The 14,588-nt window shown below is 50.6% G+C and overlaps 1 long non-coding RNA gene across 7 annotated transcripts in view; it reads left to right on the forward strand.

Moving 5' to 3' along the window:
* Positions 1 to 14,323, forward strand: part of LOC142069328 (uncharacterized) — a 29,057-nt gene extending 14,734 nt beyond the window's left edge. For 4 of the 7 annotated variants that reach the window (XR_012665107.1, XR_012665101.1, XR_012665105.1 and 1 more), the window contains exons 4-5: positions 8,447 to 8,632; positions 10,796 to 14,323. This is a non-coding gene — a long non-coding RNA (uncharacterized LOC142069328). Of the gene's footprint in view, positions 1 to 8,406; positions 8,633 to 10,795 lie in introns of all 7 variants that reach the window. The other 3 variants (XR_012665102.1, XR_012665104.1, XR_012665103.1) reach the window with 3 other exon arrangements.
* Positions 14,324 to 14,588: the final 265 nt, after the last annotated feature.

Consider the following 14,588-nt stretch of genomic DNA (forward strand, 5'->3'; position numbering starts at 1 on the left):
GCCCAGAAAACGCCCGCATGTGCCCCTGCGTCTGACAGCTCCCAGGTCCCTGGAGCTAGAGACTCTCCCAGGAGAAGAATACCCCAACTGAAAGGTCAGCCCCTGTCCAACAGGTACCAGTCTTGCAGATGGAGGCAGTGCTGGCTAGTGGGGAGAGCAGGAGACTGCAAGCCAGGATTGGTAATCTCAGGGTGAAATCCTGGCCACATTGAAGTCAATGGGCATTTTGCCCTGATGATCATTATTTGCCCTGCATAACACAGGCCCTTAACCGTCAGCCAGTGATTCCTGCCCCCAGCCCAACACCTGGCAGTCCTGCTGGAGCACAGGGAGGCCTGGCTTCTATTGCAGACTCTGTCTCCCCCTTGGGAAGCCTCTTCCCCTCTGAGCGTCCATTGCCCGCCAGTGAGCGGGGGCCAGCCCCAGCCCTGGCTGGGCAGCTAGACTGGCAGAGCGTGGGCGGGAACCAGTCAGCACGTGAGATGCTAGGCTGGAAAGCCATTGCTCTGTCTGTGTCACCGCAGGGGGAGTTCTGGTGACTTCTGCTTCTCAGCCAGTGGATTTGCCGGTCCGTTTGCTGCGGGCCCCGCTGCGGTCTGTTGGCGGGTGTCAGCCAAGGAGGACCCCCCCACCGCCCGTAGGCAGTATTGGGTGCTTCTTGGGGAAAGTGTCTACGGTGTTCCACAGTGCTCGACAGGAGCCCATGTGTTGCAAGGTTAATGATGTGTTTGTTTGTCTAACGCACTCTTTCTGGGATCATTAGCTGGATTGCCCATATAGGCCAGTTATTAATCGCCTATCGACCGGAGCTCCTTGCTGTTCTGGTGGGGCTGGGCTTGGGAGCAGGAGGGAAGTAGATGTTAATAAGGACTCAGAATATGGCAGCTGCTAATGGCTAGTGTGATGCCGGGGAGTGGAGGGGAGGGAGGGAAGGGGGGGCCGGGTGTTGTAGTCTAGAGACAGGAGCGTCAGGTAATTATCGAGTCAAAGGCGGTGTGAGAGTTTCTGTCTCCGTGGACTGGCCCCTGCCCTCCTGTTCTCCCAGGGCAGGTCCTTGCCAGCAATCTGTGAGCAATAGCAGCCCAAGGGGCCGGAGGACGCTGTGCCGTTGTGCTGGGACTAGGCACACGGGGGAACTCTGCCCGGGAGGGGCGTCTTGTGTGCGACCAGAGGGCACGCTGGGCTCCGATTACGCCACGCCTGGGCCCTGGCCTGACACGCGTCTCCCAAGACAAGTGACAGCCAGCGCGGGCACGCTGCCATGTGTGTCCTCCCAAAATCAACAGCTTGGCTTTTCCTGAGCCACTCTGTTTTCCCCGCGCCAGACCAAGTGTGGCGGATTAGAAAGCATCAGGGAGCTCTGATGCCACATTGCTCAGGCTCCCCTCAGGCCGTCAGTCAGTGCCTCGTGCTTCCAGGCTGGCCGGGGGGGGGAACAGCTGCAAGCCCCCAGGCCTTCCTCCACCCGGCCGGGGAGGCTGGTCCTGCATGGGCAGAGGGGGGAAGGAGGGAATTCTGTGCCTTGGCCCCTTCTGCAGTGCGGGCAGCCAGTCTGGGGCATTGCCCAGCTCTGCCATTTCCTGATCAGGCTCCCAACGGACACAGCTGGCCCTTGGTTTCCCCTCTGAGTGCTGCCGTATGGAGTCTCCGGGGAGGAGAGGGGTGTGGCTGGCAGGTGAGTATTGTTATCCCTGTTGGACCAGGTAAGAGACTGATGCACAGAGAGGTTAAGTGACTTGTCAAAGATCCTGCAGTGAGACCATGGGAGAGCTGGAAACCCACTAGATTTCCCCTCCCTGACCTGGGCTTGGAACCCAAGAGTCCGAACTTCCTGTTCCTCTGCTCTACCCACTGGATAACACACCCTCCCATATCACAAGCACACTGGATATTTAAAGCCCTTCCTCACCCTAGTCTGACAAAGTTCAGTGGGTGTAACCCGGTAGTATGTGCCGCGCAGCGTAAGGCGTGTGGAATCAGACCCTACACGGCAAAGTGCCGGTCCTTCCTGAATCACACCGTTCAGGATATTCACTAGTGGGGGCAATTTCAGGAATCATCTCCTCTTACCACAGTGTGCAGAGAGTCAGAGAAATCAGAGCTAGGAAAGATCTAATTAGGCCAGTCAGTCCTCAGACACTGCCGACTTGCTCCCTGCAGTACGTCCTCTTGTGCGCCGTCCAGTCGTCTTTTAAAATTAAAATCCTCTTAACTAATTCACGATCAACTTTAAAACCACCCAGCCGCAGACCAGCAAACCAAACCTGATTTCCAGCATCTAGGAAATACCATCATCTCTCCTCTCCAGCCCCTGCTATTCAGGGCACAGGGAGGTCGGGTATGGAAGGCAGATAACATCTGTTTAAAAGAAACAAACAAAAAAGAGAGTTAAACCAGAAATAATATTGAAATGTTTACAATCCAGCAAGTGTAGGTGGGATCCTGAACAGTGAACGTCCCAGGAGGCTGGTAGGGAAACATCCCTGGGACACTGGAGTTTCCTGGAATGTGCCTTTGATGAGCTATTCCGGTAACCAGGTTATTATAGAAAAAAAATACATTTACATGGACAAGGGAAGTTTCAAATATGCAGCCCCATAAAATATTGAAGTTACGTCTCGCTTCAGAAAGGGTTTATTGCACCAGAGGGGCTTTGGCGAGAGGAAACACCCGTCAAACTCAGAGCACAGCATGGTTACTTTTTGTCTCCTTGTAAAGGCAAAACAATGTGGCAGAGCTGAAGAGATTTGTCATCTGAGAGAGCCCCCTTCCTTCCCCATGCATGAAGAGGGGAGCTGACCTCACTCCGCAGAAATTGTGGGCCCTGAGAGAGCCGCCTTCCTTCCCTATGCACACAGACGGGAGCCGGGCCCCCAGCAGTGCAGGTCACATGCTCTCTTGGATTTATTTTTACACGGATGGTGCGTGATCAGCGGCTTGCTAGATAAATGCACTAATGTGCTAATGCGTCAGTGACTCCGCACCTGATCCCCGGCCGCTGCTTCACCCGCCGGGGTCGTGCAGGGAGCGAACTGGGCTACTGACAGGAGCAAAGACACCGGTGGACGGGCTGCACTGTGCCGGCAGGACTCTCTTTTGGATCCGTTTCTAGCACCTGATCCCTGAAATGGGCACCATGGGACCCCACTACTGCTCCCTCTCATATCCCATTTCCTCACAATCTCACAGCGGATCAGGATTTTGTACCCCTACGATCCGTGGATTTTTAAGGTCAGAAGGGACCAATATGATCATCTAGGCTGTTTGTCTGCATAGCGCGAGGTGTAGAATGACACCCAGCAATTCCTGCATTAACTTGTGGCTGAACTAGAGCCTGATTTTTAAACAGCCTGTCTTTGTTTAAAGTCCTCCACGTGCTGGAGGAGCCATCCCGTCCCTTGGCAAGCTGGTTCTGCCAGACCCAGCTCCTGTCTCCAGCGGGACCATCTGGAGCGAATGTTCTCCAGAGGTTAGAACAGGCAACAGAGTGTCAGGCCCCTCCTGAGTTCTGGTCCCGGCTATCTCAATGAAATGCCATGGGAAAGTCTCTGTACCTTACTTTCCTCTTCTGTAAAATGGGTCTAATAATATGCACCTGCCTCACTCACAAGGGTGCAGAGAGGGTTGTTGCAAAGTGTTTGGAACAGTTGGAGGTGCAAAGTAAGAATTAATGATAAATGACCTTCTGGCCTCAGGGAAAGGACTTCTTTTCTGTGCACTGGGTGTGCCAGGCAGTCCATATCTGCATAGGCATCTGTGCCTGCGTTCTGGCCAGAACTTGCCATCAGGAAGCTTATAGCACATGTGTGACTAGCCCCAAAGCCAGGTATGTCCTGTCCTTGCCTGCTCCAAGGGAACTGGGGTGTTGCCCCGGTGGTGATGAGGCTGGACAGTGCTAGCTGGCAGCTCGCCACTCACCAGGATCTAAGGTCCCGAGCCAGGTCCCACGCAAGCCAGTGAGAACTGGATTGGGCCTGCTGCGACACAGGATTTGGGAGTCCTGGGTACAGAGCATGCTGTGGATGGACGTGGCTGATGAATTTCCCAGCCTCAGGCCGGGCAGGGCTTTCCTACGCAGGTGTGGTGCTGTGAAATCACTTAGTGTGGGCTAGAGCCTTGGGCCGAGCCTGGAGTGACCCTTGGCCATTGTGACAACAGTGGGGGCCCGTGCAGGCCCTTCAGAGCCACCTCTGGCTGCTGCAGACCAGGAGGCCCTGGAGTCATTGACTCTGTAACTATGGCAGCTGGAGCTTGCATGCAGCAAATTAGCAGTGGGCTAATGATATTGGGCCCAAGCCTGCTTCCATTGAAGTCAATGGGAGTTTTGCCTTTGGAATTGGAGTCAGGACCAGCCTGTCCTTTGCATTGCTATAGCGCTTTCCTCCAGAGACTCCAAAGCACCTCACAAACTGTGACAAATGAAACTTCACCGCCCCCATCTGGGATAGGAAGGGGGGACCTTACAACTGGGCAGAATCCAAACCTTCTCCTCCCCCCAGGTCCAAATTTAGGGTAAGTTTGTTTGGATCCAGTTCCAGTTGTGGACTGTGCTCCTCAGGGCCACCTTCACTCGGAACATTTGAGTCAGATGAATACGATGGGTGCTTCTCTAAGGCTTGTTTAGGGCTGAAAATCCCAAGAGCAGGGTTCAGGCTTTCTCTCCAAGAGATCTCCAATCCTTCTTGGTCCTGGCCAAATTGGAGACCCTGGGAGTAGACCCTCATCTGCCCCATTTCAGCTCTTCTGCTTCTAGACGAAGCCAAGATGTGCAGAGCCACAAGGAGCAACTTAGCTTCCCTGACCCTCAAAGCACATCTGAGCTCTGGGCCGTGGTGAGGGTCCAGTCTGATTTTAGGTGGGTTACAGAATCTCACTTTGCAGGATTTGGCCCCACACTCTTACCACAAAAGGGAGCCTCTCTTTGGGAATGAAATCAGTGTAGGGTAAGAGAAGCCTAGAGAGGAGTCATTTATGTGCCCACTTTTCCACCCAGCTGACCTGTGGGTGGGTCTGAGACACAGTGGGGGCTGGAGCTGAGCCAGCAGTCCTGGGTTTGGAGTTGATTTTGCAAAACCCAAGCAACCCCCATTTTTGCCAGGGGTCCCCCATTTTTTGTCAAGCAACCCCCATTTTTGCCACTTAGATTGTGCCAGGATTGCATGGGGCAGAGGCATGTGGGACAGTTGGCATGGCCTCTGCGATGGGCCACTGGGCTGGGTTTGGAGGCTTTCCCATGCCCTATGAACACAGGAAGCAGGCATTGCAGGGGACTGGGGCAAGTCAGAAAGAGCAACCATAAAACAGAGAGATACACGTACTTCTGCATCACTGACTAATACACAACACGCCCATGCCCCTCCCTTGCTGCAGGCTCCGTAAGACGCAACCCATCCATATCATTGCTCTTCTTGTAGCCAGCCTGAGAATTTTGATGGTGGCTGATTATATAATGGAAATCTCCTGTTACCACTCCGGCGATGATGTGAACACGAGAGGAGAACATTATATAGTAGTTTGACAACTGCTCCGAGGAGGTGTGAAGTATAATGTCCCTAATGTTGCAATTAGACAAGAACAACTATAATGCTCTTTCTCCTTCTCTCTCTCTCTCTCTCTCTCTCTCCCCCTCTCCTTTTTTTAATTAGCAGTAATAACATTCAGCCATGAAAGGAGAATGAGCCCTGGTTTAAATAGACAGAGGCTGGTGGTGTCTTAGAGATTAGACCTTGTCCTTCAGATTGGGCAGAAAAACCTTGCTAATTGAGCACCGGCTGGGAGGGCTCCGGTTGCATGGTGTGTTCAGGTTACAAACAGCAAGACCAGCAGGTTAGATTAAACACACACTGTGGGCGTCATAGAAATTATAGACAGGAAAGGCCTATGAGGGGCCTATCTAGTTTGTATCCCAGTGCACCATCGTTCCTTACAGGACTTTCGCTCATGCTTTGCCGATATCCGTTTTAAATGACTCCCCAACCACTTCCCTTGGAAGTCTATTCCACAGCCCAACAAATCTGACTACTAAGGAGTTCCCCCCTCCCCCTTGATAGTTAATCTAAAATTTCCTTTTCTCACTTTCTCCCCATGTCTCCTAGTCAGGTCCCCTTTGTCCATCCTGAATACTTCTCCTCCCTCCTTGGTGTGTTACGCCCTTTGGATATTTGTCTATGGTTATCATGTATTTACCCACTTTGATATTGCTTAGCCTAGCTATCCATTATGGATCATGTACAATCAAGAAGTCCGTTGTGTTAGACTGTGGGTGCATTTGGCACACTATGGATCTGATTTTCAGGGGTACCAAGGGTGTCCCATGGACTTCGTTTGAGTCCTGAGCACTAAAATCCAGGTTATTTGGGGTTTCACACTCACTCATCCTAAATCAGTCCCACCAGGCCCTTAATTGTTTTTGTTGCTCTTCTCTGGCTGTTCTCCACTTTGCTTCTTGCTTCAGCAAATGGAAGCCTCATTTGATAAGAGCTCACACTTTTTGTGCAAGGGATTCAAAAGGAAGTGCCCCACCAGCAGCAAGCCGGTGTGAGAAAGGTGCAGCCATCCCTCGTTAAGACCTCTTGGAAGTCTTGACTTAGCAGAGAAAAGCTCTTTCCATGCACAGGGTTCAAATAGCATTTGTGCTTCTTTTTATCTGAGATAAACAGGGACTTTTCATCCACACAATGTCTATTTTTATGGGAAAAGATAAAGATCCTTACTGGCTCCTGTTTGGGAGACAGGCTAACTAAGAGAGACATACAAATAATATCAGGTTTCAGAGTAGCAGCCGTGTTAGTCCGTATTCGCAAAAAGAAAAGGAGGACTTGTGGCACCTTAGAGACTGACACATTTATTTGAGCATAAGCTTTCGTGAGCTACAGCTCACTTCATCGGATGCATTCAGTTGAAATGAGCTTTTATCATGAAAGCTTATGCTCAGATAAATTTGTTAGTCTCTAAGGTGCCACAAGTCCTCCTTTTTCCTTTTGCAAATAATATCAGGGCAGTTCTCAATTCTTTGTTGTTTTCCTCTCTTGTTCCGATTACACTGGAAGAGCTTTTTCTTTTCATTTTCTTTCTTCTATTGGCAGGTTAGTTTAAAGGGACACTGTCAAGATCAAAATCTTACTCATAAAAAATAATCACCTTCCCTGTGTGATCCCTTAGATGTTTAAAATGGACCTTCTGAACATCAAATTCGCTTCTCACCATGTGCACTAACTTTTTGGCTCTGAATGTTGATTTGCACTTCCCGTTTATAGTCAGTTTCGCTTCCCGGTTCTCCTGCACATAAAACACATGGCAGATTTTCATAAGGGCTCAGCTCCCATGTAACCACCTAGATATGGATCAAAATTTCCAATGTCAGGTCTTCTGAAAATCTGGCCACTCATTTTTGTATCTAAATAGGAGCTGAGCTTGTTTGAAAATCTACCCATCCTGTGTTGGGGTTTCCAAGGTTGCAGGGGGATCTTTAATTTTAAAAATGCTTTTTCACTAGACGAAAATTAAAATTGCAAATAGTCGATCTGATTCTGCGTTAAGTACCATCCCCATTCCCTCTTCTTCATTAGTTAAAGAAACTCAAGGTTTGGGTCTAAATTAACCATCAGGGTTGCCAACTCTTGTTATTTTATTGTGGGTCTTGTGATATTTGATGTTTTGTTTTAAGTACCAGCTCCTGGAATCAAGTGATTTAGTGAGAGTCTCAGCTTTCATTTTAAACCAAAAGTAAGTTTCTAGCCCTCATGGTTGCAGATAAAAGCTGAAAAATGTGACTCACGTGTGTCCTAAAAGCTCAAAATCCATAAGGCAAATAAGAATTCAACATTTTTTTAAACTCACAATTTTAAGGCTAATCTCATGATGCTGGGGGGCCTGACTCATGATTTCAGAACTTCTGGGGCTGGCAATCTGGGGGCTGACACTGCACTTCTGTGGGGCAAATTCAGTCAGAGTGCAACTCTAGTGCCGGCCATGGAACTGCACCAGAAATGAATCTGGCCCTGCGTTTTTTAGGCCTTGTGGAGAACGTAATGCTGTTACTCTGTGTCCCAGCTGCTCCTCGCAAGGCTGCAGCGCTGCTCAGGGACACGTAGGATATTCTCTCTCAGCTGCAAAGCCGATTGGGCTGAGACTCAAAATCCCTGAAGGGTCGAGGGAGGAAGCTAACTGTGAGGGAGACATTTCTCATTCAAGTGCCAAATGCCTTTAAAAAATAAGACTCGAGATCAGGATTCAGAGTCAAAGAAGTGTTAAGGAAGAAGTCACCAGGGCATAGACCCCCGAACCTCTAAAGCAAAAACTGTGGCAGTAACAAGCCATATGGCCAGGTTAAATAGCACCACGCAGGTCCTAGGCTGCCATTGCAACCCAGCCCTTGTTGTTTGTGTCATTTGTAAACTCTTCCAGGTAGAGATCTCAGATCAGATTCTGTCTCCATTTACACTAGTGTGAACCTTCACGGTTCCATTGACGTCCACGGAGTTATAGCAGCGCAAATGAGATCAGAATCCAGGCCCGGGTCTAAGGGCTGAGCAGACGTGGGATGCAGTGAAGAAGCCAGCGAAGAAGCCAGTCCTGTTCTCTGGGAGCTGCAGGAGGGTCGTTAGTCTCAGAGGAAACTCAAAATGTGAAGGTAAAAGAGCAATCCTTTTTTAGTTTGTTTGTTTTTTTTTTTACAACCAACAATTAGTTCTGTACCTCGCCTGAATGCAGTTTTGTTTATCAGCTTCTCTTCTCATTGTGTGCACATCTGCCAGCAAAATGTGCAATTTATTCAGCTCCTGAGACAGGAACAGGTGTTACTTGCCCTCAGAATAATACAGAGACGCTGACGTTAGATTTAGCTTCCAAAAACAATACCTAATGATGATGTTAATGAAGAGATGGCAGCAGACGTGGCTTTGGTGCCAGGATAACGGTCTCTTGCTACAATATCATATGCACCCAAACGAGTGCAAAGTGGGAGAACATTCTCTTTCCATGGCGGCCTGTTCTCCTGATGAGACTGCTGTTGATTAGAACAACTGCTCCTCAGTACAGGGACATGGGGTCGTCGACAGCACCAGACAGCCTGCTCAACCCCCCATGATAATTATACCTAGCGATTAACAACGGAACAGCTTCTCTAACAGAAGATCTCAAAGCACTTTACAAACACTCATTATTCCTCACAACAGCTGTCTGATATGGTCAATGTGACTGGGGCCATTTTACCGAAGGGGAAGAACCAAGGCCCAGAGACTTACTCACGGGTCATCAGAAGGGGGCTGAACCCAGAAACTTCAGTACCAGAGCATGGAGCTCTACCACTTGAACTAACGGAGTAACTCCATCCAGTGGTAGCAGTAGTTGGCACTTATCCTGCAGTAGCCATGCTACTGGAGAGGAAGCAATGCACACGTCGCACGTAGGTGTAAGAAGTGGCAGAGTCTGGAACAGAACCCCAGAGTCCTAGCTTACTTTACCACCCACTTACTTTACACTTATTGATGCCATGTAGCCAACCTATAATTAGCACTGCCCTGATACGGAGTCACACGTGCTTTCTGTAAGCACCGTGATGGCCAAGCTGCCTACTGAGGAAAACAGAGAACAGGCTGTTTCTGCTCTTTAGCTAATCAGAAATCAACTTACTTGAAAGAGGACAGGCTATTTCAGAGCAGTAATTTCTCAGCCAGAGCAACAGAAAGAGCCCTTCACTCCTAGAACAGGAAGGAGATTGTATTACAGCGCTGCTGTGGAGATGAGGCACGGCCTTGTAGGTCACCCTGCCCTTGTTCCCTCCAGTGTATTCAAATTTAATATCAAGTCGGTGCTGCAGTAGCACATTGCACCAGATCAAGACGCAGATTTCTTAGAAGTTTGCTGGACTTTTATGATTAAAAGGATCCTTTCAAGCTTGGCCTTGGCTTCAAATCTGACCTCCTTTTTTGTCTCTCTCTCTTTAACTATTTGCAAAGTCTGGGTAAGTTTTCAGCAGTCTCCTTTGCTATTCCTGTTCTTGTCAAGGTTAGCCCTCTGCCAAGGCACGTTAGTGCTCCCTTTCTCTCCCCACCCCCCCCTTTTACTCCCTGTAATAGCCGGTATAATTGTGTATCGGTGACTGCTCCCACTTGCGCTGTGTTGCACGGTAATGGCCTCCCTGCAAGATGAATGCCAAGGCGAAGCCGTGGAGTTTATCAGCCAGAAACCTAGAGGCAGAGCTGAGGCATTCATCTGAAACGCTAGAGACACTGATCTTGTGACAGTGCCCTCCTGCAATGCTCCATTAGAATTGCCCCAAATTGGTTATGAATAGCTCAGGGACTCATTTGTCTGATGAACCTCCACGTGCAACCAACAGGGGGCATGTTAGGGAGACAGCATTGAAATGAATGGCCAGAGTCTCTCTCGCCTACTGCGGCACGGAGCTGAGGTTGCCCAGGTTAGGGACGAGCAATGGAAAATCTGCATCGCACCAGAAATGATCCCCAGCGTGTTGCCAGCAAGCCAGGGCTCTCTGCTGTGTTTTCAATGAGTTCCCATGTATGTGCTGGGACTCCCCAGAGCCAATAGCCATCTTTTTCTACCTGGCTGCCACTCGCCATTCATCCCTAAACCAGCAGGACACTCCATCTTTCCCAGGGGCCAGCCCACAGCCGGTGAGCTTGCATGACAATTACATTGCTCACATTTGGGTGGGGGAGGGAGTGAGGAAGGTGAGCAACTTTCTGAGTCTGTGTCCCAGCGTCTCACCAATTAAAGGTCTGTGTCTGTTTCACCATATGCATCTATCTCTCTATCCATCCATCCCCAGACATCCCCTCTATCTATCTACCTATGCCTTAGGTTTTGTACTGCCACCCGTCACCAGGAGCATCTTCCCAGTATAACAGGTTGGCAACGGCCAAGTCCCTAATGGAATTGAAGGCATCTCTGGCTCCTCTCCCGCTTCAGGTTGATGTCCTTGCACCTCTCCACAGTAACAGTAGCAAAAGCAAGCTTCCACCACTGCTGTACTGCTGATGTGCCCCACTCTGGCTTGGAAGGACCACAGGTAAGGGCGAGCAGGAAGCTCAATCCTTGGCCTCTCTGCTGAGCCTGCTGGTGACTTTCCGACATGGACACTTGTCCACTCGGGCCTAGCACATGACACCCCCAATCCATTTGCTACAGGCTGTCAGATGGCAAGGACTGTAGTCATCTGGGGCAGAGCCCCGCTGCTAGATTTGGAGGTGAGAGGGTTCCCATCCCATTCCTGGGTTGGCTCTCGGAGAGGCCCAGTTGCTCCTGCCATTCATCTCCAACAAAAGCGCTCCCTTCTGGGTCACAGAGACTCTGTTCTCAGCCAGGCCCGCTCCGCTTTCCTAGCGTCGTTATTGGAAGAGTCATCTGCGCGTGGAGCTTCGTCTCTGCTTCTTGGCCCGGAGTGTCAGGAAGTTTCTCCACCCAGTCCCTGGCGAGGGAGTTGCATTAATGGATGCTGATGTGCCGTCCGTCCCATTTATCTTCATTTGGTACCAGCCGGCAGGGGTCTGGGCCCAGAGCCAGGGGCTGGGCACTGATTCTTAATCACTCCCTGCCAGGCCCTGGTGAAGAAGCAGAGTGGAGCCGGAAGGATTCCTGGTTCCCGACAGTGTGCACTGGGAAATGGAGTCTCGATGACCCTGGAGAGAGTGGAGCGTGTATGCTAAGCAATCCTGCCCCCTCACATGTACGCCCTCCAGGCGTGTCACTCTGCTGCTCCAGCTAGGGCAAACACAGTCCTCCATTAACAGACAGCATTTCCGATATGCCAAGCGCCGGCCCAGCAGAGGCTGGATTCACCGCCTGGTGCTGCCACTGGGACTCTTTAAAATAAATAACATCTTCGCACGGGGAGCCAGGTAACCAGGGCCCCGTGTGTGCCAAGATGCTGCCTAAATTGGCTTGCAGAGCAGGACCCCGCCATCAAACCAAGACAGTCATGTTCCTGCCACCTTCCAGCTATGTGGCCTAGTGGATGGAGCACTGGACTGGGACTCTGGGGACTTGGGTCCTATGCCAGCTTTGCCACTGGCCCGCTGGGTGACCTTGGGCAAGTCGCTTTACTCCTCTGTGCCTCAGTTTCCCCATCTATAAAATGGGGATAATGATCGTGACCTCCTCTGTCATGTGCTTTGAGATCAGTAGATGCAAAGTGCTGGGTCTTATTCGTATTTTGGATCTGTGTGGGACAGAGCGCATGTAGCTGGCTGGGAAGGTCAGGGGATGCAGAGACTTGGGGAGGGGTGGGCGGTGGTTGCCTTTCTGGGCTCTCTGTCAGAGAAGAGCTCCATTCCAGAGGGGCTTAGTCAGGGGGCTGGCTTTTCCCTGCTGCACTGCTCTTAAACTGAGCAGGGATGGGGCTTTGTAGGAGCCCAGGGTGTGCTCCTGCAAACACCTCCACTCCCTAAAGGCTTTAGCCCTACATAGGCTGGGCTCACACTGCCCAGAAGGGCATGTGGGGGATATGGCCATGCTCTCCGGACGTTCACCAGCTAAGGGCTGCTGACCAGCACTGGGTCATAGCCCTTACTCCAGGTGCAGCATACACAGCTGCTCTGCACGCTCTCCCTACCACCCTTGGCAGCTGTGACAAGACCTCTGACCACCCCTGCTGGGCTGATCCCTCTCTGCCCTCACCCCTGGCACGGCGCAAGCTCTTGGGAGCCATGTCAGAGCCCTGAGCGTGTGACCTCATCTGCCCCTGGTTTCTGGGCAGTTTTAGCATGGGCAGATCAGTCCAACCTGGGATACGTGGTTTGGGCCCACAGGGCTCGTCCCCAGCAGAGATCCTCTTGGGACTGCTCCGACAATGGGCACAGGCATTAGTGTGCGTCGCCCATTGGTTTTTAGGTCAACGTAGTTGGTTGTTGTTAACGTTGTTCCCTGGTTTTACGTCTGAGCTTTGCAAGATCTTTCTGCAGTGCCTGTCAAGTGTTCTCTCTGCAACTTGAGCTTCTCTGTTTTCTGCCTCAGAGGAAAAGAAAGAGCGCATTCATTCTGGAGAGCTTCTTACCGGTATTTACCGGGCGGTTTAATAAGTGAATGGGTCAGATGAGCATCCATCTGTCTTGGACCTTTCCCATTTCATTTTGTCTCACAGAAGAAGACATTACAGAAGGCAACAGAAGTCTCCCACATCAAAGCGTTTCTAAGACATGCCCTTTCTGGGCTTTTCTGAAGTAAGGACATTAATGCAGATTCCGTGATTTCTGGCCATGTTTTGGAAAAGTCTGCAGGGCCCTTGCATTTGCATGGCTCCTTCCATCTCTGCCTCCTGCCAGCGAAGGAAGTCCTGATCCCCTACTGATCTGTATCATTCACTGGGGCATAGGCTGGTGTCAACCTGGGCTGTGTGGTGCTGAATTTTCAGATGGACCGGAGGAAGTGCAGCATTGTGCACTTGATGGTTTGGTTGCTTTGAATTACTTGAGACTTTTTTTTTTTTTGAATAATAAAAGATTCATGAGTCCAATTTCTGGGGTGGCAGTAAAGTGGCCTCGGGGTCGAAGACAGTTGACACAGTCCTACCGTCCCTGCTGCAGCTGGAGGGTCAAGACAGAGCTGATCAACAGCAGGGTTTTATTGTGTCCACTCCCAACAACGAGCAGTTCTTCTCCAGCTACGAAGGCAGAGCAGCACCCCAGCCAACGCTCTGGACGGGTGCATTTATTTGTAATGAAGGTAAATTAAGATGCAAATTAACCCTGGTCCTTGGTCTCCTGGCTAGTTGCCAATGAAGTGCATGATGGTGCAAAGTCTGGGCAACTGTGTGTAGAGCAATCATTGTCCTGCCTCTGTCCACCCTGTAGCTACAGCTTGTAGACCCAGTTCGCGCTGCCTGTTGAAATACAAGGGCCACATTCTGCAGTCGAAATTCTGAGGGACTCCATTGATTTCAGCGGAGTTATTCTAGGTGTACACCCGTGCTAGCGAAAGCAGAATCTGGCATGGGGGCAGCTCCTTTGCATGCACCGGGGTTGCGTTTGTCTGGGCTGCAACGGGTGCTTTGGTTTGATTTCTATGAATTAACCTGCCTGGTCTCTTCCCTCCGGATACAGCCACACGGCTTCCCAACTGAATGTCTCCTCGTGGTCTGCTGGAACGCCAGCACTGCGCCTTCAGACTGAGCTGCTGGTGGGTAATTTCTGATTAAGGATTACTGTACCATCGGCTTCGGTTTGATTGCAGATGTTTTTAATTATATCGTATAAGATCGTATTATGTAATTGCATTTATCTGATTGAAGCCTTAATTGTAGGATTTCATAATGGTATGACTGGGTAAATATACCATTGCGTCTGTTGTCCCCCAATGAAAATTAGGTGCTTCGTGTCTTTATTGCATTATCCTGGAGAGAAGTTTAAATCTGGGAAAAAAGAGAGAGAGAGAAAGCAAAGCAAAGCAAATCTATTTAGATCCCTCTGAACGTGGGGCCCCCCTCCCGCGCACGGCATTACCTTGCCGCAGCCTGCTGGCCCTGCGCTGTGCTCCTGCGGCCCCGCTGGCTGCCGGTCACGAGGAGCGCCGCAGACACCCAGCCAGTCTCTCTCCCTGGCGGGGCAATGCCCTGCCCTCCCACGACA

Source organism: Caretta caretta, chromosome 15 (genome assembly GCF_965140235.1).
Source record: "Caretta caretta isolate rCarCar2 chromosome 15, rCarCar1.hap1, whole genome shotgun sequence".
Lineage (NCBI taxonomy): Eukaryota > Metazoa > Chordata > Testudines > Cheloniidae > Caretta > Caretta caretta.